Consider the following 20,848-nt stretch of genomic DNA (forward strand, 5'->3'; position numbering starts at 1 on the left):
CCCGTTCACCACAATTTTGAGAATGGCAAATTTGGGAATGCTTTTTCAACCCAGAACAAAAAGTCTGCTTTTACGGTCACTACAAATAACTTGACCAGCTAAAACACTGCAGATTTGGTTGAATAGAGATGTGAGACCTGTTTTTTTTTGAGCTGTGTGACAGGTATAGGTTTAATCACAGAATCACACTTCTATCATCACGCTAGCGTGTGTCTTAGGTTTTTCTGAATGACACTATCAATAACTTCAATGTAAGATTTTCTTTTTGGGATAGATTTCAAGTAGGCCTCAAATACCACAAACTAGTTATTTTCAGAATGGCAAATTTGGGAATGCTTTTTCAACCCAGAACAAAAAGTCTGCTTTGACGGTCACTACAAATAACTTGACCAGCTAAAACTGTGCAGATTTGGTTGAATAGAGATGTGAGACGTGTTTTTTTTTGCGCTGTGTGACAGTTATAGGTTTAATCACAGAATGACACTTCTATCAGCACGCTAGCGTGTGTCTTAGGTTTTTCTGAATGACACTATCAATAACTTCAATGTAAGATTTTCTTTTTGGGATAGATTTCAAGTAGGCCTCAAATACCACAAACTAGTTATTTTCAGAATGGCAAATTTGGGAATGCTTTTTCAACCCAGAACAAAAAGTCTGCTTTGACGGTCACTACAAATAACTTGACCAGCTAAAACTGTGCAGATTTGGTTGAATAGAGATGTGAGACCTGTTTTTTTTTGCGCTGTGTGACAGTTATAGGTTTAATCACAGAATGACACTTCTATCAGCACGCTAGCGTGTGTCTTAGGTTTTTCTGAATGACACTATCAATAACTTCAATGTAAGATTTTCTTTTTGGGATAGATTTCAAGTAGGCCTCAAATACCACAAACTAGTTATTTTCAGAATGGCAAATTTGGGAATGCTTTTTCAACCCAGAACAAAAAGTCTGCTTTGACGGTCACTACCAATAACTTGACCAGCTAAAACTGTGCAGATTTGGTTGAATAGAGATGTGAGACGTGTTTTTTTTTGCGCTGTGTGACATTAATAGGTTTAATCACAGAATGACACTTCTATCAGCACGCTAGCGTGTGTCTTAGGTTTTTCTGAATGACACTATAAATAACTTCAATGTAAGATTTTCTTTTTGGGATAGATTTCAAGTAGGCCTGAAATACCACAAACTAGTTATTTTCAGAATGGCAAATTTGGGAATGCTTTTTCAACCCAGAACAAAAAGTCTGCTTTGACGGTCACTACAAATAACTTGACCAGCTAAAACTGTGCAGATTTGGTTGAATAGAGATGTGAGACCTGTTTTTTTTTTGCGCTGTGTGACAGTTATAGGTTTAATCACAGAATGACACTTCTATCAGCACGCTAGCGTGTGTCTTAGGTTTTTCTGAATGACACTATCAATAACTTCAATGTAAGATTTTCTTTTTGGGATAGATTTCAAGTAGGCCTGAAATACCACAAACTAGTTATTTTCAGAATGGCAAATTTGGGAATGCTTTTTCAACCCAGAACAAAAAGTCTGCTTTGACGGTCACTACAAATAACTTGACCAGCTAAAACTGTGCAGATTTGGTTGAATAGAGATGTGAGACCTGTTTTTTTTTGCGCTGTGTGACAGTTATAGGTTTAATCACAGAATGACACTTCTATCAGCACGCTAGCGTGTGTCTTAGGTTTTTCTGAATGACACTATCAATAACTTCAATGTAAGATTTTCTTTTTGGGATAGATTTCAAGTAGGCCTCAAATACCACAAACTAGTTATTTTTAGAATGGCAAATTTGGGAATGCTTTTTCAACCCAAAACAAAAAGTCTGCTTTGACGGTCACTACAAATAACTTGACCAGCTAAAACTGTGCAGATTTGGTTGAATAGAAATGTCAGGTCTATTTTTTAGGCGCTGGGTGACAGGCTCAACTTGCCCCTGATGTAATATATGGCCAAAAAATAACCACACTGTTGATGGTTAAATGCACTTGGGTGACACAGGCTCAGCCTGCAGCTGATGTAGTATATGGCCAAAAAATAATCAGACTGTTGATGGTTAAATGCACTTGGGTGAAACAGGCTCAGCCTGCAGCTGATGTAGTATATGGCCAAAAAATAACCAGACTGTTGATGGTTAAATGCACTTCGGTGACACAGGCTCAGCCTGCAGCTGATGTAGGATATAGCACAAAATAACCACACTATCGATGGTTAAATACACTTGGTGATAGCTCGTGCTGGCGCACCACAAGTCACAAAGTGGCCGCCGATCACCCCAGAAAAAAAGTGATCTAAAAACGCTCTGGGCAGCCTCAAAAAAGTGAGCAAGTCAATAATAGCACTTCAATGATCCACAGCTGCAGATCGATCACAGAATGAAGTCTTTTGGAGGAGTTAATCTGCCTAATCTCGCCCTAACGTCGCAGCTGCAACCTCTCCCTATGCTTGAATCAGCAGAGTGACGTGCAGCGCTACGTGACCCAAGCTTATATAGAGGCTGGGTCACATGCTGCACTGGCCAATCACAGCCATGCCAATAGTAGGCAAGGCTGTGATGGCCTCTTGGGGCAAGTAGTATGACGCTTGTTGATTGGCTGATTTGCAGCCTTTCAAAAAGCGCCAAGAAAGCGCCGAACACCGAACCCGAACCCGGACTTTTACGAAAATGTTCGGGTTCGGGTCCGTGTCACGGACACCCCAAAATTCGGTACGAACCCGAACTATACAGTTCGGGTTCGCTCATCCCTACTTTTGAGCCAATGAAATAATGCCTGGGCCTCAGAAAGCACTGCCCTTTTCTGAAGATGTATATACCGCTTACTTTCTGTAATAAAGTAGAGATTGCATTGACCATCTATGTGTCAGAGTATAGTCTCTCAGCCACGCATGGATATTAACCCCTGGGGGGTACTTTGATTCGGTGCACCAGAGTGTATCTTAAAGGCTTTAATTAAAAGCCGCTTGGCCAATGTGAGGCCTCAAGGCGAAGGGAGCATCAACAGCCGACACACAAGAGGCCCCAGGACTTGACGAATGTCAGAGAGGAGATGGCCGGCTTTAATAGAACGGTAAGAAAACTCTTACCCGCCTTTCTGCCATTTAGTTTGTCACTTCATGTTGGCTTAGTCTGCTGTGAGGTGGTACCCATGTAAGTATAGTAGTCGGCTAATATGCTGAAAGCCTGGGGTCCATAGAACCATAATCTGAATTGATAGATCACTCTGGTGTGTATATGTGTTTGTGTGTCAGTATGGTCCAAGGAGTGAATTGAGCATGGACAGTAAGACCACAGACAAAGGGAGGGGACAGTAACCTCCTGGTTTGGAAGGGGGCTCTGTAGCGCCGAGGTGTGGGACAAAGTAAACTCCAGCTGACCTGGCAGGAAGACGCGTGGAGCCGCCTGAACCCCAAGGGGGAAGACTGCGGAGATATGCTCCACCTGACCTGACCTCAGGAAGACGCGTGGAGCCGCCTGACCCCCAAGGGGGAAGACTGCGGAGATATTCTCCACCTGACCTGACCCCAGGAAGACGCGTGCGGAGCCGCCTGACCCCCAGAGAGGGGAAGACGTGCGGGGAGTCCCAGCTGACTAGTCAGACGTGATAGTCAGATTTGAGCCAACTAGAGGGGAGGGAGACAGCCAGTCTGTGGAGGAAAGGGTTAAAGGTGCCTCTTTACTCCTCTGTTTTGTGTGCGTCAGTCTGAAATACTGCTGTTGAAATGGGCCAGTCCAAGTACTATGAAGAAGGAGAAAATACAGCCCCTAGCTAGTAGTGAGGGAAGAGAGAGATTATAGGATGTGATATTAATGGAGAATTGAAAGTTAAAATGTGAAAAAGAATGTTACAGAGAAAGTGTGGCCCCGGACAGCAGGTCACCTGGCTGGCCATGTTTTTTGTCATAAGGAGAACACAAAGACAGGTGGGGGGGGGGGGGGGGGAATGTTAGATCAAGATTAGGAAACAGGAAATCTAGTATCGGCTCTACTTTTAAACATTTTTAGCAGATTCAGTCTGGCCCAATGATATCTCTCATTCTGGGTGATAAAGAGGTAGTCCCGTTTTTGATTGATACTGGAGCAGCCAAGACAGTTGTGCACAGCAAACATGGCCTCCCCTGATTTACTCTCCAAGGACACTAGTCTTTGGGTAGAAGTGGATGGGAAAGTAGTACACTCCCCTTTCAACAGAAACCATCCGTATTAGATTTTCCCCTAACCAAGATGCGCTTGCCCGTTTGCTGGCCAGCAATAACGCCCCGTAGCATATTATTCAGTCAGACTTGATCCCGTGGCCAGAGGTGCCCCTTTCTGCATCAGAGCTGTAGTAGTTGTACTAGCTATGCTTGATGAAAGCTCTGAGATAGTTCTGAACCACAAAGTGACGGTGATATTACATCTATCCTCATGAACGTACAATCCAAATGATTGTTTTGATGCCCGTTATTTGAGAATGCAGTGTTCCATTTTGTTGCCTGACAATGTTGCTCTCCAAAGGTGCAATACTTTGGACCCAGCCACCCTGTTGCCTCTGGACCAAGGGGGGAGGGATGAGTTAGGGCACAGCACTTTAAACTTTTCTTCCAGATTCAAAGGAAGAGGTTCCTGACTGTTTGCAGATGATGTCACAAGAGGTAGTGGGATTTGGTAAATCAGCCATTAGGTAATCTAGATCATGTGCTCTTTGTGGATGGATCGAGGTATGGCCAGGATGGCAGGTACTGCACAGGTTGGGCAGTGGTGATTAAACGTGAACTACCACACATGTCTGCTCAAGAAGTGGAGCTAAAAGACTCTAAAGATGGCTTGCAGATATGCAGATGGGAAAAACAGCCAACATTTACACTGATTCCAGTTGTTCTTTTGGGATAGCCTATGATTATGGGCCCATATGGAAAGCCAGAGACTCCTTGATCGCTTCAGGTAAACCCATCGAAAATGCGGAAGCATTGAGGTCTTTGATGGAAGCCCTCTTGTCACTAACTTGAGGGGTGGTGATAACAATGAAAGGCCACTATAAACAGATGCAGAGGAGGCAAAGGGGAAAGCCACGGCAGATCAGGCGGCAAAAATGGCTGCCAAATTACCTAAGCAGACCCCTGCCTTAAGTGGCCACAGTTCAGGTCCCTGAAATAACTCCTCCTGTCTGACGAAAGTTCTTAAGACCTTACAGAACCAGATGGGGAAGGAGGAAAGGGACTGGTGGATGGAAAAGGGGGGACTACAAATAAGAAGGGCCTAAAACAGTTCCAAAGGAAACTTTGCCTTCCCAGGTCCCTCTACTCCACGATGGTACAGGCAACCCATGGAGTGATGCACCAGACAAAAACTGCTATGTGTGATTTAGTACGTAGCATATGGTACGCCCCAGGGTTCAGCACTGTAACAGTCAGATATACTCAAGGATAAATGATTTGTGCCCAGAACAACGTGGGCAAGGTGGTTAAGGTACCCAAGAAACACGTCTTGCTTTTTGTATCTGTTTCAACGTTTGCAGACTACCTTCAACTACCCAAGGTGGGCATGTATGAGTATGTATTGATATGTGATGACTTGTATTCAGGATGGCCAAAACCGTACCCAAAGAAGTAAAGAAGATTATGGCTGAAGTTGTGTGCAGGTATGGGGTACCTTAGATCATTGAAAGTGACACAGGTGTTCACTTCACAGGTGAAGTGATGCAGGAGATGATGAAGGTTTTGGGTGTTGGACAGGCCTTACATGCTTCGTACCATCCACAAAGCAGCAGTAGAGTAGGGAAAAGGAACTGAACGGGACACTAAAGTTAAAGATTCAAAAAGCCTTAACAGAGTGCCTGCTGGTAGCCCTCTTTTAGTAAGGTATACGCCTAACCGTGAGACAGGCCTTTGTTCCTATAAGGTCCTTTTTGGATCAGCCCCTAGGAAAGGATTTTATTTCCCACAGCAGCTCCAGATGCAACATGGTTGTCTGACAGATTATGTGATCAGTTTTGTACAAGCATTTGACTAAAGTACATTTTCGAGTTTTTGCTTCACTTCCAGGTTTTGATAAAGTACCAGGAACCCACCCACTTGTGTCTGGAGATTGGGCGGTAGTAAAAGACACGTTAGAAAAGTCCTAAAACCCTGGTTTGATGGTCCATTCCGTGTGTTGTTGACCACAAGCACAGTGAAGCTCAAAGAAAAGCATAACTGGATTCCTTTCAAGGAAGTGTTGAGACTGGTTTTCCCTTGTGTGACTGTTGATCATGATCAAAAATTGTATGAAAACTTCGATCCAAACAAATCAGAAGCACTGATGACCTCCAGTCTCCCCCATATGATAGAACCGATAAACAAGAACACACATGTACATAAATAACAAAATGTTTTATTGATTAGTCACATAAAGGACAATAAATAGACAATAGTAATAAATAACAGCAGTAATGTGGCAGCACTGCGGATCAGCGCCCCACCAAGGTGTCACAACAGTCAATATATCCCCTGAGTGCACCTCTCCTGATGGCCTGAGTAAGCTAAGTAGCTAAAATGAGATGAACTCTCACCCACAGGCCAGGAGAAAAGGTGAACTCAAGTAACAATGCAGGTGCTAGCAAGCCAGCTGAACCGTAAGAACCAATGGGGGGCCCCTTTTGAAGAATCTGAGCGAAACGCGCGTCAGGGGTGCGCTCACCAAGGTCCCAAGGTCGGTTCCCCTTTTATATATGTGTTGTATATGCCGGTTGTTACTTTCTATGTGCTGGATGCATGTGACATCGTAGTATGTCCGGTGTTGTGGATAATTTATCCACACGCTGCGTCCATTTCAGGGGACTACCTCTTGAAGCTCATCAAGAGAATGCCAAGAGTGTGCAAAGCAGTAATCAAAGCAAAAGGTGGCTACTTTGAAGAACCTAGAATATGACATATTTTCAGTTGTTTCACACTTGTTTGTTATGTATATAATTCCACATGTGTTAATTCATAGTTTTGATGCCTTCATAGTCATGAAAATAAAGAAAACTCTTTGAATGAGAAGGTGTGTCCAAACTTTTGGTCTGTACTGTATGTGTCAGCGTCTAGTCTCTCAGCCACGCGTGGATATTAACCCCTGGGGGCTACTTTGATTCGGAGCACCAGAGTGTATCTTAAAGGCTTTAATTAAAAGCCACTTTGTCACTACAGCCTCCTTTGCTGGATTGATTCATTTTTCCATCACATTAATACACTGCTCATATTCTGAGTTACCACCACCCTGCAATCCTGCCTCAGCCTTTCTGGTGGCTGGGACATGGGAGTACACAGACCAATGCTTTTTCCTATAGTGTGCAAGCATGACCCCTGCTGGATTGCAGTGTGGTCGTAACCACTGGAAAACGGGCAGTGTATAATGTGATGGAAAAATGAATCAAGCCAGCAAAGGAGGCAATATGGATAATCACAATACATTAGTAAGTGCCTTGTATTAACTTTCTCTACATGATAAATGCAATTTGCTAAAGTGAGATGTTTTGCCACTTTGATGCCAACAGCACTAGATAGGGATTATGGAGAGCAGTACAGACACATCTTTTGTAAATCTTTTATCAGGAGAAGTGTGAATATGAAGTTTTATTCTGCCAGATTCAGCAGTGCTTCACTGAGCAGTGCTTTCATCATTCAGCTGCGTCACAACTCCTCCTCTCTGCTGATAGCTGTAGCGGTCTTCTGGTTTGATGCTACATTTCTCATTCAGAACGGGGGCAAGGGTTGTGAAGCAGCTCAATAACGAACGCAGAGAGTACTTCACAGTAAAGCAACACCCCCAGGGCACTTGTGGAAGCAGAATCTAGTAGAATAAAACCATCTATTTTCATTACTCCTGATAAGAAAAGCTCCACAAAAGGTAATTATTTGTCACACTCTCCCCAGCACCTACCTAATGCCGTCAGCAGTTTAGCATTGTCAAAACTGATGATAATAAAAATATAGGGGGACATTTATTATGACCAGCGTTTTCCACTCTGGTCTCAAGTCCTTCTTCCCTGTCAAAGGAAGTGCCAAAGCAGAGGCGCAAAGTATCCAGAATATGCAAAGCCCGACAGTTGGGTCTCATTTATCATTTTCTACACCAGTTTTTGGCATAAAGAATTTTCTAAATCTACGCCAGCAAGGGAGCTAGCATGGATTTTAGGCTGTTGTACGCCGGCAGAGGATGCGCCTAAGTTATGTAGAAGCTGGCGCCTCTACATAACTTAGGTGCATCAAGCGCCAGCACAGGGGTATTAAGACCGGTGTCTAAAAAAATAACCCCATGGGGTCATATGCAGGGGTGTTATGCTAGGGTCTCAAAATATCCGGGGCCCATGCTCCAATGAATATGGCCTAGTTCTCTAAGTCGCCCCCCCCCCCCCCCCCCCCCATATTTTGCTTTTCTTGCTATACAGCTATAAGGCAGCACATACCTGTCACATCCAGGGCCTCCCAGGTGACGTCTCCTCTGATGTAGATCTTCTCCGTCATCATCTTCTCCATTCGGTCCAGACAACTTCTCTCAGCCGCGCCTCATCTCTGTACAGTGTGACACACGGACATCTTAGCTCATTTCTATCATCCCCCAACCCGGAGTCCCAACAGTGTTATCCTGCTGCTCGCTGTGCTCCCCAATACCCCCTATATTAATAGTGCTCCTCAAAGTCCCACCAATTGTAATTCCCTTCTAGAATGCCCTCATTAGTAATACTGCCCACTACAGTGCCCCCAACAGTGATAACGCTCCCCAAGAGTGCCCCCATTAGTAGAAGATCCATCCAGTATTATTGATACCCTCACAGAGCCCCCAGTAGAAATAAGACCCATTATTGTTACCCCAGTGGAAATAAAGCGCTCTACAGACCCCTTAGTAGTAATAAGGCCCCCATACTGCTGTTAGCAGAAATAAGGCGGATCTATAAGTCCCTCCTATAGAGCCCCCAGTAGTAATAAGAATGCCTATAATGTCCCCTGGATTTGCAGTGCCCCCTGTCTCCCTCCACCATACAGTCCCATGTAAATAACATCACACCATCTCTTCTGCCCCCTCCAAAATACAGTCCTATGTAAATAACATCACTCCCCTACCTTCAGCCCCTCCAACATACAGTCCCATGTAAATAACACTATTTCCCTCCCTCCACCATACAGTCCCATGTAAATAACATCACACCATCTCTTCTGCCCCCTCCAAAATACAGTCCTATGTAAATAACATCACTCCCCTTCCTTCAGCCCCTCCAACATACAGTCCCATGTAAATAACATCACACCATCTCTCCAGCCCCCTCCAATATACAGTCACATATAAATAACATCTCTCTCTATCTACAGCCCCTCCAAAATACAGTTCCATGTAAATAACATCACCTCATCCCCAGCCGCCTTTAACATACAGTCCCATGTAAACATCACCCCCTCAACATTCAGTCCCATGTAAATAACATCATTCCCCCCACCAGCCACCTTCAACATACAGTCCCATGTAAATAACATCACTCCCTCCCTCAGACCCCTGTAATATTGAGTCCCATGTAAATGACATCACTCCCTCCCCAGCCCCCTCCGACATAGTCTGATGTAAATAACATCACTGCCTCCCTCAGCCCCCTCAGACATAGTCCGATGTAAATACCATCACTGCCTCCCTCAGCCCCCTCCGACATACAGTCCCATGTAAATAACATCACTCCCTCCCACAGCCGTCTCCAACATACAGTCCCATGTAAATAATATCACCCTGCCCGAGCCCCCTCCAACATTCAGTCCCATGTAAGTAACATCACTCCCTCCCACAGCCGCCATCAACATACAGTCCCATGTAAATAACATCAATCCCTCCCCCAGCCCCCTCCAACATACAGTACCATTTATTTTGTGGAGAAAATCATTTCTCCAATTGGTTCTATTTATCTATCTTTCTTCGTTTTTGTCCTACAGCCTGCTGTGCTTCCTATGCACAGCAGGCTGCTCTCAGTGAGTTTACAGAGAATCCCTCATTTGACGGATTTTCTGTAACTCCTCCTGTGTGCATGCGAGAACGCGCACTGTCTCCCTCTCCCTCCTCCCTATCCCCTCCCCAGTCAGGAGTGCTGTATCAAAAGTGCTGTATCAGAAGCTGCCAGGTCCGGTATTCCGTGATATTTCCCTACCCGTGAAACTTCCCAACCCTCGTCACTTCCTGTTGTGACGCGGCCGCACCGGACATGAAGTTCCCAGCTTTGGAAGGAGATGTGCCGCGCCGCGCAGGCGCACAACGACGGGGTAGGGAAATTCCACACCAGAGTTGGGGACACCTAATGCGCTTGCGCCTTACCTCTCAGCTGGACACCGGCCGACACTGCGCATGCGCCGGGAGCCTCACCAGCGTAAGAGATCAACCAAGAACCAGCGCAGATTAGACTAGCTCCAGCAAAGGCTCACGGTCGGGGAGTAGTTAGCCGCGCTTGCGCATTGGCCCATAATTTTTCCTTACCCTCTAACCGCTGGTGAGGCTCCCGGCGCATGCGTGTGGCTATAGGACCTGTGGTGATGTCAGTCATGTGATCAGCCATGTGTGTGGGAGGAGTTAAGGGAAAACAGGCTTCCTGTAGGACTGTGCTGGTGGAGAATGCAGAGGTACTTTATGTATAGAAAGTGTGTATAAAGCAGGGATATGTCAGTGTAACCCGTCTGGTGTACAGTTTTCTATGTGTAATGTGCACACAGTAGTTCTATTTGTGTAATGGACATGTAGCATAGCTGTGTGTGCAATGTGCATATAGTAAACTATCTGTGTAATGGACATGTGGTAGAGCTGTGTATGTAATATGTATATAGTAATGTCAGGTGGGTGCTGTGTATGGCAGAGTCAGGCCCCGCAAAAAAAAATAGAGCATGTCCTATTCTTGTCCGCAGCTACGGACAAGAATAGGCATTTCTATCATAGTGCCGGCCATGTGCGGGCCGCAAAATGCGGAATGCACATGGCCGGTGTCCGTGTTTTGCGGATACGCAATTTGTGGACGTATGAATGGACCCTTATGGTCCGTGGTAGCGGAATCCATAACGGAATTCTTAGATAACCTGTACCTTGTATGCCAAACTTGAAACACAAGTTCACTCAACACTAGTCGTGCCGTTTTAGCTCATAGCTTGTAAAGAGACACTGTGAATGAGCTGAAAACACTGGGGTGAATAAAGTGAGAGTGCGGACATTTTTTTCTTATATATATATACACTCACCTAAAGAATTATTAGGAACACCTGTTCTATTTCTCATTAATGCAATTATCTAGTCAACCAATCACATTTCACATTCAATGCATTTAGGGGGGTGGTCCTGGTCAAGACAATCTCCTGAACTCCAAACTGAATGTCACAATGGGAAAGAAAGGTGATTTAAGCAATTTTGAGCGTGGCATGGTTGTTGGTGCCAGACGGGCCGGTCTGAGTATTTCACAATCTGCTCAGTTACTGGGATTTTCACGCACAACCATTTCTAGGGTTTACAAAGAATGGTGTGAAAAGGGAAAAACATCCAGTATGCGGCAGTCCTGTGGGCGAAAATGCCTTGTGGATGCTAGAGGTCAGAGGAGAATGGGCTGACTGATTCAAGCTGATAGAAGAGCAACGTTGACTGAAATAACCACTCGTTACAACCGAGGTATGCAGCAAAGCATTTGTGAAGCCACAACACGCACAACCTTGAGGCGGATGGGCTACAACAGCAGAAGACCCCACCGGGTACCACTCATCTCCACTACAAATAGGAAAAAGAGGCTACAATTTGCACGAGCTCACCAAAATTGGACTGTTGAAGACTGGAAAAATGTTGCCTGGTCTGATGAGTCTCGATTTCTGTTGAGACATTCAAATGGTAGAGTCCGAATTTGGCGTAAACAGAATGAGAACATGTATCCATCCTCTGATGGCTACTTCCAGCAGGATAATGCACCATGTCACAAAGCTCGAATCATTTCAAATTGGTTTCTTGAACATGACAATGAGTTCACTGTACTAAAATGGCCCCCACAGTCACCAGATCTCAACCCAATAGAGCATCTTTGGGATGTGGTGGAACGGGAGCTTCGTGCCCTGGATGTGCATCCCTCAAATCTCCATCAACTGCAAGATGCTATCCTATCAATATGGGCCAACATTTCTAAAGAATGCTATCAGCACCTTGTTGAATCAATGCCACGTAGAATTAAGGCAGTTCTGAAGGCAAAGGGGGTCCAACACCATATTAGTATGGTGTTCCTAATAATTCTTTAGGTGAGTGTGTATATATATATATATATATATATATATATATACGTGTGTGTGTGTGTCTTTTATCAAACTGGTGTAAAGTAGAACTGGCTAGTTGCCCATAGCAGCCAATCAGATTCCACCAGTTTTGATAAATCTCTCCCACTGTGTACTGCTATGTGTACATAGCATTGTGTGTCGCCACACTGTACTAATCTGTGTGGGAAAAGTGACCGCTCACTGTGCGGACTGCACACAATACTGTATTCAGAAGAGAGTGCAGGTACTGAGAGCGTCAGTAATGAGATCTATATCCTGCTCATTACGCCATGGTTCTGACTGTAGATCGCTGCACTAATGTTACCAGCAGAAATATCTATTGTGTCTACAAATAATGGATTTCTACAGAATGGAAAGTGAGAAATAGATCTGCTGATTACAGGCTGTACCATACTGTAAGACTCACCATGTTGTGGATTGGAATGAAATCTTACTACCAAGTTAGGCTACTTTCACACTAGCGGCAGGATGGATCCGACAGGCTGTTCACCCTGTCGGATCCATCCTGCCGCTATTTCGCCGGACCACCGCTCCGTCTATATTGAAAGGCCGCCCAACTAAAAGTACTGCATGTCCGACTTTTTAGTATGGCGGCCTCTCGCCGTGCACTGCCGTGCTGCACCGGAGCTCTGCCGCCGTGCCCATTATAGTCAAAGGGGACGGAGTCGCGGTCCGGCGGCACGGCGAAATAGCGGCAGGACAGATCCGACAGGGTGAACAGCCTGTCGGATCCGTCCTGCCGCTTGTGTGAAAGTACCCTTACTTGTAAGTTCCAGCAGCCTATATGTAAGTGGCTGCTAGCTGTGCTATGAAACAGGATGTGGGGGTGGGGCAGCAGATCTGGTGCATGTGAAATTCACAGGAACGCCCATAGAGCCTCACAGGAGATGACAGCAGTCAGCAAAACTCATAGAAGAGCAATTCTGAGAGCATGTGAAGCAAAGCTGATACCAGTAAACAAACAAGTGCAATTTTTTCATGTGCTGCATTACGGTAAGATATGGGGTTATGGATTTTTTGTGCACAAAGTTGTCCATAGCCTTTAAGCCCTAACATACAGTCACAGTTAAATAACCACAACCCCCAGCATTGCTCTGCCTTTCCCTTCACTTACCTCTCCTCATCTACAGACCTCACCACAGCTTCTTCCCCCCCCCCCACCAGTCTTCTCTTCACTGCCGTCCTCTCCTGCACTGGTCACATGATGGTGACATCATCGCAGGTCCTTCTCAACCACTGCCTGTTTTACTGGTCACATGACCTGTGATGTCACTACAGGTCCTTCAGATTTTCCACTGCATTAGATTCAATTGTATTGCTGTCCTGAGGACTTACAGTTGTATCTAGCTGGCAGGCAGGACATTCGGGGCCTGGGACAAAACATCAGGGGCCCAGGCCCCGAATGTTTTAAACTAGCAACGCCCCTGGTCATATGTTTGTATAGAGATATTTTTGTCCATAATTTGCTGTTTTTTTTAATTGGTTTCAATAAAGGGGGAATATTAATCACCAATATTTATGTAGATATCAATAATTAGTATTCATAAATGGGAGGAGCCGTCTATTGATGACTCCACCCATTTATACATTTATATCATAATATTACACTACCTTGCCTTTACCTTACGCAAATCACTAAGCTAGCTGCATGCGCCTTACTAAACTAACTATCGCCAATAACCACACATTACACAGATAGTTATATATAAAACACAGTATTTATTATTACCAACAATACACTAAGCACGCAATACACTAACAATACAGTACTATAAATACAGCACTAAACTACACTACACGGTTCCCAAATTCCACCCACAAACTAACTATACAATCCACTCACACATATATATTAGCAGCCCACCCACCTGGTTCTACTTACTGTCCCTATGCGGTACGACGAGGGTAAACGGTGGCACTGCCGGGGTGTATGCAGGCCACAGACCCAAATACAGAGCGGACAGCAACACAAGGGTAGAATACAGCAATGCAAGGGTTAATACCCTGCAAGTGATCAGGACTGTACAGCACTGTAAGGGTTAATACCCTGCAAGTGTACAGTGAGGGGGTAGTTAAACAGGGATAACAATGGAAGGGTGATCAGGGGCACAACCAGAGCAAGGGTTAATCAGGGACCAGGGTAAATCAGGGACACAGAATAAGGGTTAACCAGAGGCAAGGGTAAATCAGGGGCACAAACAAGGACACTATGATGTAAGGGTTAATCAGGGGCAAACAAGGGAATGGAGGTATAGTGTCAGGGATAACAGGGTTAACAAGGGGAGGAATCGTTGGTGGAATAGTGGTAGGGGATCAGGGGATATAAGGGTTAATCGTTAGTGGGATAGTGGTAGGGATCAGGGGTATATCGTTGGTGGGATAGGGGATAATAAAGGGGGTGATACTTATGCTCGTTCGTCCAGGGGGGGTCCGGTCGCCTCCTCTAAGCGCCAGTAGGGAAGGGGGGTCCGGTAGGGGTCTCCCTCTGTGTGCAGAGCTGCCAGGCTTTATACCCTGCAGCCCGCACTCCCGGGCCGCGGCGCATGCGCTGTGCGCGCGCGCCACCAGTCAGGACACGTGGGCCGGCGCGGCGATAGGACATCACCGCGCCAGCCCGCGCGTCCCTGCAAGCGCACAGCGGGGCCGCGCCTCTAGCAGACAGGCGGGAGAAGCCTTTGATCTCCCGCCTGCAGCACCTGGCATTCCGGACAGCGCGATAGTAATTGCGCTTTCGGAATGTGCATAATGGAAGGAGGGGAGGTTTCTTCCTCCCTTCCATCATGCATAATTATCTCCAGCGGCGCTGGAGATAATTAGAACAAAGGCCTCAGATTCTGTTGAATCTGAGCTCTTTGTATCCATCAGGATGACCGGACCCTTGTCCGGTCATTCTGATGCAATTAGCCAGATTGCATCGGTGTGAATGCTTGGGGCCCATTCACACCGATGCACCTGGTTTCAGCCCATGGAGATGAGGGGGGGGGATATATATATATAATATACATGTGTATGGATGCTTGGGGCACATCCATACACATGTATACATTGATCATACATTAGGGGGCATATATGTTATGAAGGGGGGACACAGTATAAGGGGGCACAGCTCTTACACTATAAGGGGGCACAGCCCCTACATTATAAGGGGGCACAGCCCCTACATTATAAGGGGGCACAGCTCTCCCATAGGGGTCACCATGAGCCCCTGTGGGCCACTAAGGGCAGATGTGCGCAGATGCTTGGTACATCCGCGCACATCACCCTATAAGTGACCATTAATGCATGCATATATATCATACATGCATGCACGTGTATTCATGCATATATGTATATATATGCATGTGTCTCAACCCTTCCTCAACAGTTTCTATAAACTAGACCTATATTAGAGCCATGTTTACCCTCACAAGTTTCCTTTATCACATTGCCAGAAACCTTACATCATTTTGCTCTATTCATCTCATGAATCAGTGTTATTGATCCTTTTACACACAGCATTGCTCTATTCAGTAAAATACACAATTGGTGCTGTTCTGAAAATTGTAGAAATTTTCATGTGATGAGAGAAATATCATTATACAGTTTATTATATTCATTATACTTTTTTCTGGTAATTTACTGCAGCAGTATATATATACAATCCAGGTTTATTCCTATTTTAACAATACAAGAATAGACGTCTAAGGAACAATATTGGTTTCTTCTATGAGAGGTAAAACATGGACTATAATAAAAAAAATATTCTCAAGGTTTCTTTGTTCTGTTTCTTTGTGTATCATGAATTTACAGATCATTATGTCCACAGCTTATACAGTATTTTCTCAGAAGGAACAGAAATAATAGTGATATTGTCAAAGTCCATTGGATTCCATTGTAGAAACTCATCTTTCCAGTACTCACAAGAACACAAAATAAGGGTCCATTCACACATCCGTGAATGTGTCCGCACCCGTTCCGCAATTCTGCGGAACGGGTGCGGACCCATTGATTCTCTATGGGGCAGGAATGGATGTGGACAGCACACAGTGTGCTGTCCGCATTCGCATTTCTGGAGCGCGCCTCCGATCTTTGGGTCCGCGGCTCCGGAAAAAAATAGAACATGTCCTATTCTTGCCCGCAATTGCGGACAAGAATATTCAGTTCTATGGGGGTGCCCGGCCGGGTGTATTGTGGATCCGCAATTTGTGGATCCGCAATACACTACGGAAGTGTGAATGGACCCTAAGGCTTGATTCACACCTGAGCATTTTACAGCGCGTTCCTACGCGCTGTAAAACGCTCAACAGGCAAGAACCAATGATTCCCTATGGGAATGGTTCTCACCTGAGCATTTTACAGCGCGTACGATCGCGCTGTAAAACGCCCGACGCCCCAAGAAGTACAGGAGCTTCTTTGGGGCGTCTTTGACACTTTTTTGCAGCCTAGGTGCGCAAAGGGGCCCAAATTCCAATGAGTATCTTTTAGGAGGGTATTTTTAGGCATTTGGATTCCAGACTTCTTCTCACGCTTTAGGGCCCCTAAAATGCCAGGGCAGTATAAATACCCCACATGTGACCCCATTTTGGAAAGAAGACACCCCAAGGTATTCCGTGAGGGGCATGGCGAGTTCATAGAAGTTTTTTTTTTTTGGCACAAGTTAGCGGAAATTTATATATTTTTTTTTTCTCACAAAGTCTCCCTTTCCGCTAACTTGTGACAAAAAGTTAAATCTTTCATGGACTCAATATGCCCCTCAGCGAATACCTTGGGGTGTCTACTTTTCGAAATGGTGTCATTTGTGGGGTCTGTTTACTGTTCTGGCATTTTGGGCAGGGCTAAATTGTGAGCAACCCTGTAAAGCCTAAAGGTACTCGTTGGACTTTCAGCCCCTTTGCGCACCTAGGCTGCAAAAAAGTGTCACACATGTGGTATCGCCGTACTCAGGAGAAGTAGGACAATGTGTTTTGGGGTGTATTTTTACATATACCCATGCTGGGTGAGAGAAATATCTCTGTAAAAGGACAACTTTGTATAAAAAAATGGGAAAAGTTGTCTTTTACAGAGATATTTCTCTCACACAGTATGGGTATAATGTTTTTGTTTTTTTTTCTCTTACAAAGTCTCATATTCCACTAACCTGTGACAAAAAATAAAAATTTACATGAACTCGCCATGCCCCTCACGAAATACCTTGGGGTGTCTTCTTTCCAAAATGGGGTCACATGTGGGGTATATACTGTGGGGTTTATACTGCCCTGGCATTTTAGGGGACCTAAAGCGTGAGAAGAAGTCTGGAATATAAATGTCTAAAAAATTGGATTCCGTGAGGGGTATGGTGAGTTCATGTGAGATTTTATTTTTTGTCACAAGTTAGGCTACTTTCACACTTGCGGCAGGACGGATCCGACAGGCTGTTCACCATGTCGGATCAGTCCTTCCGCTATTTCCCCGTGCCGCCGCTCCATCCCCATTGACTATAATAGGGACGGGGCGGAGCTCCGGCGCAGCATGGCGGTGCACGGCGAGAGCCGCCGGACTAAAAAGTCGGACATGCAGGACTTTTAGTCCGGCGGCCTTTCGCCGTGCACCGCCGTGCTGTGCCCCCGTCCCCATTATAGTCAATGGGGACGGAGCGGCGATCCGGCGGCACGGCGAAATAGCGGAAGGATGGATCCGACATGGTGAACAGCCTGTCGGATCCGTCCTGCCGCAAGTGTGAAAGTACCCTTAGTGGAATATGAGACTTTGTAAGAAAAAACAAAAAAACAAAAAACAATAACAATTTCCGCTAACTTGTGACAAAAAAAAAAATATCTTCTATGAACTTGCCATGCCCCTCAAAAGTGATCTTTATAGCGCCGCAGCGATTTTACGGTGTTTTTGCAGTGATCAGAAAAACAAATATTTCTGTCACTGCGTGGGGCGGACTGAACGCAAGTGTGCGCACAAGATCAGGCCTGATCGGGCGAACACTGCGTTTTTTGTAGAGCCTATATAACATGTCCTATTCTTGTCCGCAATTGCGGACAAGAAAAGGCATTTTCTATATAGTTTTGGCAATGTGCAGATCCGCAAAATGCGGAAAGCACATTGCCGGTGTCCGTGTTTTGCGGATCCGCGGTGTCTGTGTTTTGCGGATCCGTGGATCCGCAAAACACATACAGACGTCTGAATAAAGCCTTACAGGGGGGTGATCAATGACAGGGGGGTGATCAGGGAGTCTATATGGGGTGATCAGGGGTTAATAAGGGGTTAATAAGTCACAGGGGGGGTGTAGTGTAGTGTGGTGATTGGTGCTACTTTACAGAGCTGCCTGTGTCCTCTGGTGGTCGATCCAAGCAAAAGCGACCACCAGAGGACCAGGTAGCAGGTACAGTACAGACCAAAAGTTTGGACACAGCTTCTCATTCAAAGAGAATCTTTACGATTTCACAGGGCATTTTTTACGCATTTGGATTCCAAACTACTTCTCACGCTTTAGGTCCCCTAAAATGCCAGGACAGTATAAATACCCCACAAGTGACCCCATTTTGGAAAGAAGACACCCCAAGGTATTCCGTGAGGGGCATGGCGAGTTCCTAGAATGATAGGGGGGTGTCCTGTCTATGAAAATTGTAGATTCACACGGAAGGCATCAAAACTATAAATTAACACATGTGGAATTGAATACATAACAAACAAGTGTGAAACAACTGAAAATATGTCATATTCTAGGTTCTTCAAAGTAGCCACCTTTTGCTTTGATTACTGCTTTGCACACTCTTGGCATTCTCTTGATGAGCTTCAAGAGGTAGACCCCTGAAATGGTTTTCACTTCACAGGTGTGCCCTGTCAGGTTTAATAAGTGGGATTTCTTGCCTTATAAATGGGGTTGGAACGATCAGTTGCGTTGAGATGAAGTCAGGTGGATACACAGCTGATAGTCCTACTGAATAGACTGTTAGAATTTGTATTATGGCAAGAAAAAAGCAGCTAAGTAAAGAAAAACGAGTGGCCATCATTACTTTAAGAAATGAAGGTCAGTCAGTCAGCCGAAAAATTGGGAAAACTTTGAAAGTAAGGGCTATTTGACCATGAAGGAGAGTGATGGGATGCTGCGCCAGATGACCTGGCCTCCACAGTCACCGGACCTGAACCCAATCGAGATGGTTTGGGGTGAGCTGGACCGCAGAGTGAAGGCAAAAGGGCCAACAAGTGCTAAGCATCTCTGGGAACTCCTTCAAGACTGTTGGAAGACCATTTCAGGGGACTACCTCTTGAAACTCAACAAGAGAATGCCAAGAGTTTGCAAAGCAGTAATCAAAGCAAAAGGTGGCTACTTTGAAGAACCTAGAATATGACATATTTTCGGTTGTTTCACACTTGTTTGTTATGTATATAATTCCACATGTGTTAATTCATAGTTTTGATGCCTTCAGAGTCATGAAAATAAAGAAAACTCTTTGAATGAGAAGGTGTGTCCAAACTTTTGGTCTGTACTGTATATCAGACGCTGTTAACAAAACAGCGTCTGATATACCTTTCAGGGGTTAAAAAAATTGCATCTACAGCCTGCCAGCGAATGATCGGCGCTGGCAGGCTGTAGATGAACTCGTTTACCTTCCGATCCTGTGAACGCGCGCTCCACAGGAAATCTTGCGTCTAACGAGATGACGCGCTGATGCGTCCAGGGGGAATAACCTGGCCGCCCGCAGGACGCATTCCTGCGTTAGGCGGTCAGGAGCTGGTTAAGGATTTGTCTGGTATTTGGATAGTTGTAAGCCATGTACCGGGGTGGGCTCCCCAGAATACAGCGAAGTCACAGACAAGGAAAGCGACACTGACACCAGCTTAATATGCAAGAACAGAAAACTTTACTTAAACGACAAGTAATAACATAAGCATCACCAAAGCAATACAAACATGCATAGAAACGCTATATCCCGGACCCACAGTAAATGTCCCTGCCCAATGGACAGGCCTAGCCGATGGCGGACACAGCAGAGCCTGCAAGTCGTGCTGTGCCGCTACAGAGGACACCCCTAGCCGGTGGAAAACGCAGCAGAGCCTGCAAGTCAATAACTGCGCTGCAGTAGTCCTAACTGACTAACTAATGCTAGGCCTAGGCTAGTCTCTGTAACTTCAGGCGCCACACAATATATTGCAATCAGTAACCAGGTGTACTGACCTGTGTCCGTTCTGGGCCCGAGGATGCAGCCTACCAGAGATGGCCACTAACTTCTCAGCAACCGTGTGGCCTTGCTTGATAGTGAGGCCTTCTGTCCACACACTGGACTGGTCTTCCTGGGACAACCTCTCTTTCAAAAGAGCTGGATACAGAAAGGATATTACAGCTACTCTCCTTCTTCTGAGTGTCCATTAACTGCCGGACATCTGCAAGCCAGGATGGAATCGGATTCAGTCCCTCACAGCACAATCCTTCCACCATGCCAGATCAACACACTTCCTGGTTCACTCACAGACAGCAGCATGAGTCATCAGCTGTTTTGCATATTTAAATCTCAGAGTGTGCTGCTGTAGCTGCAAAACAGTGGCCTCTAGTGCCCGGAATGCAAATGACAGTTTAAGTAAAGACATTATGCAGAAATAGCTGTT

At 45.4% G+C, this 20,848-nt stretch overlaps 1 long non-coding RNA gene across 1 annotated transcript; it reads right to left on the reverse strand.

Annotated features, from left to right (window-relative positions):
- Positions 1–6,620: 6,620 nt before the first annotated feature.
- Positions 6,621–20,599, reverse strand: LOC120996897. The gene is made up of 3 exons (XR_005777971.1): positions 20,421–20,599; positions 6,784–6,786; positions 6,621–6,633 (listed from the first exon to the last, which is right to left on the reverse strand). It is a non-coding gene; the product is annotated as an uncharacterized LOC120996897 (long non-coding RNA).
- Between the last annotated feature and the right edge of the window lie 249 nt (positions 20,600–20,848).

The sequence above is a fragment of the Bufo bufo genome, chromosome 1 (genome assembly GCF_905171765.1).
Source record: "Bufo bufo chromosome 1, aBufBuf1.1, whole genome shotgun sequence".
In the NCBI taxonomy this organism is placed as follows: Eukaryota; Metazoa; Chordata; class Amphibia; order Anura; family Bufonidae; genus Bufo; species Bufo bufo.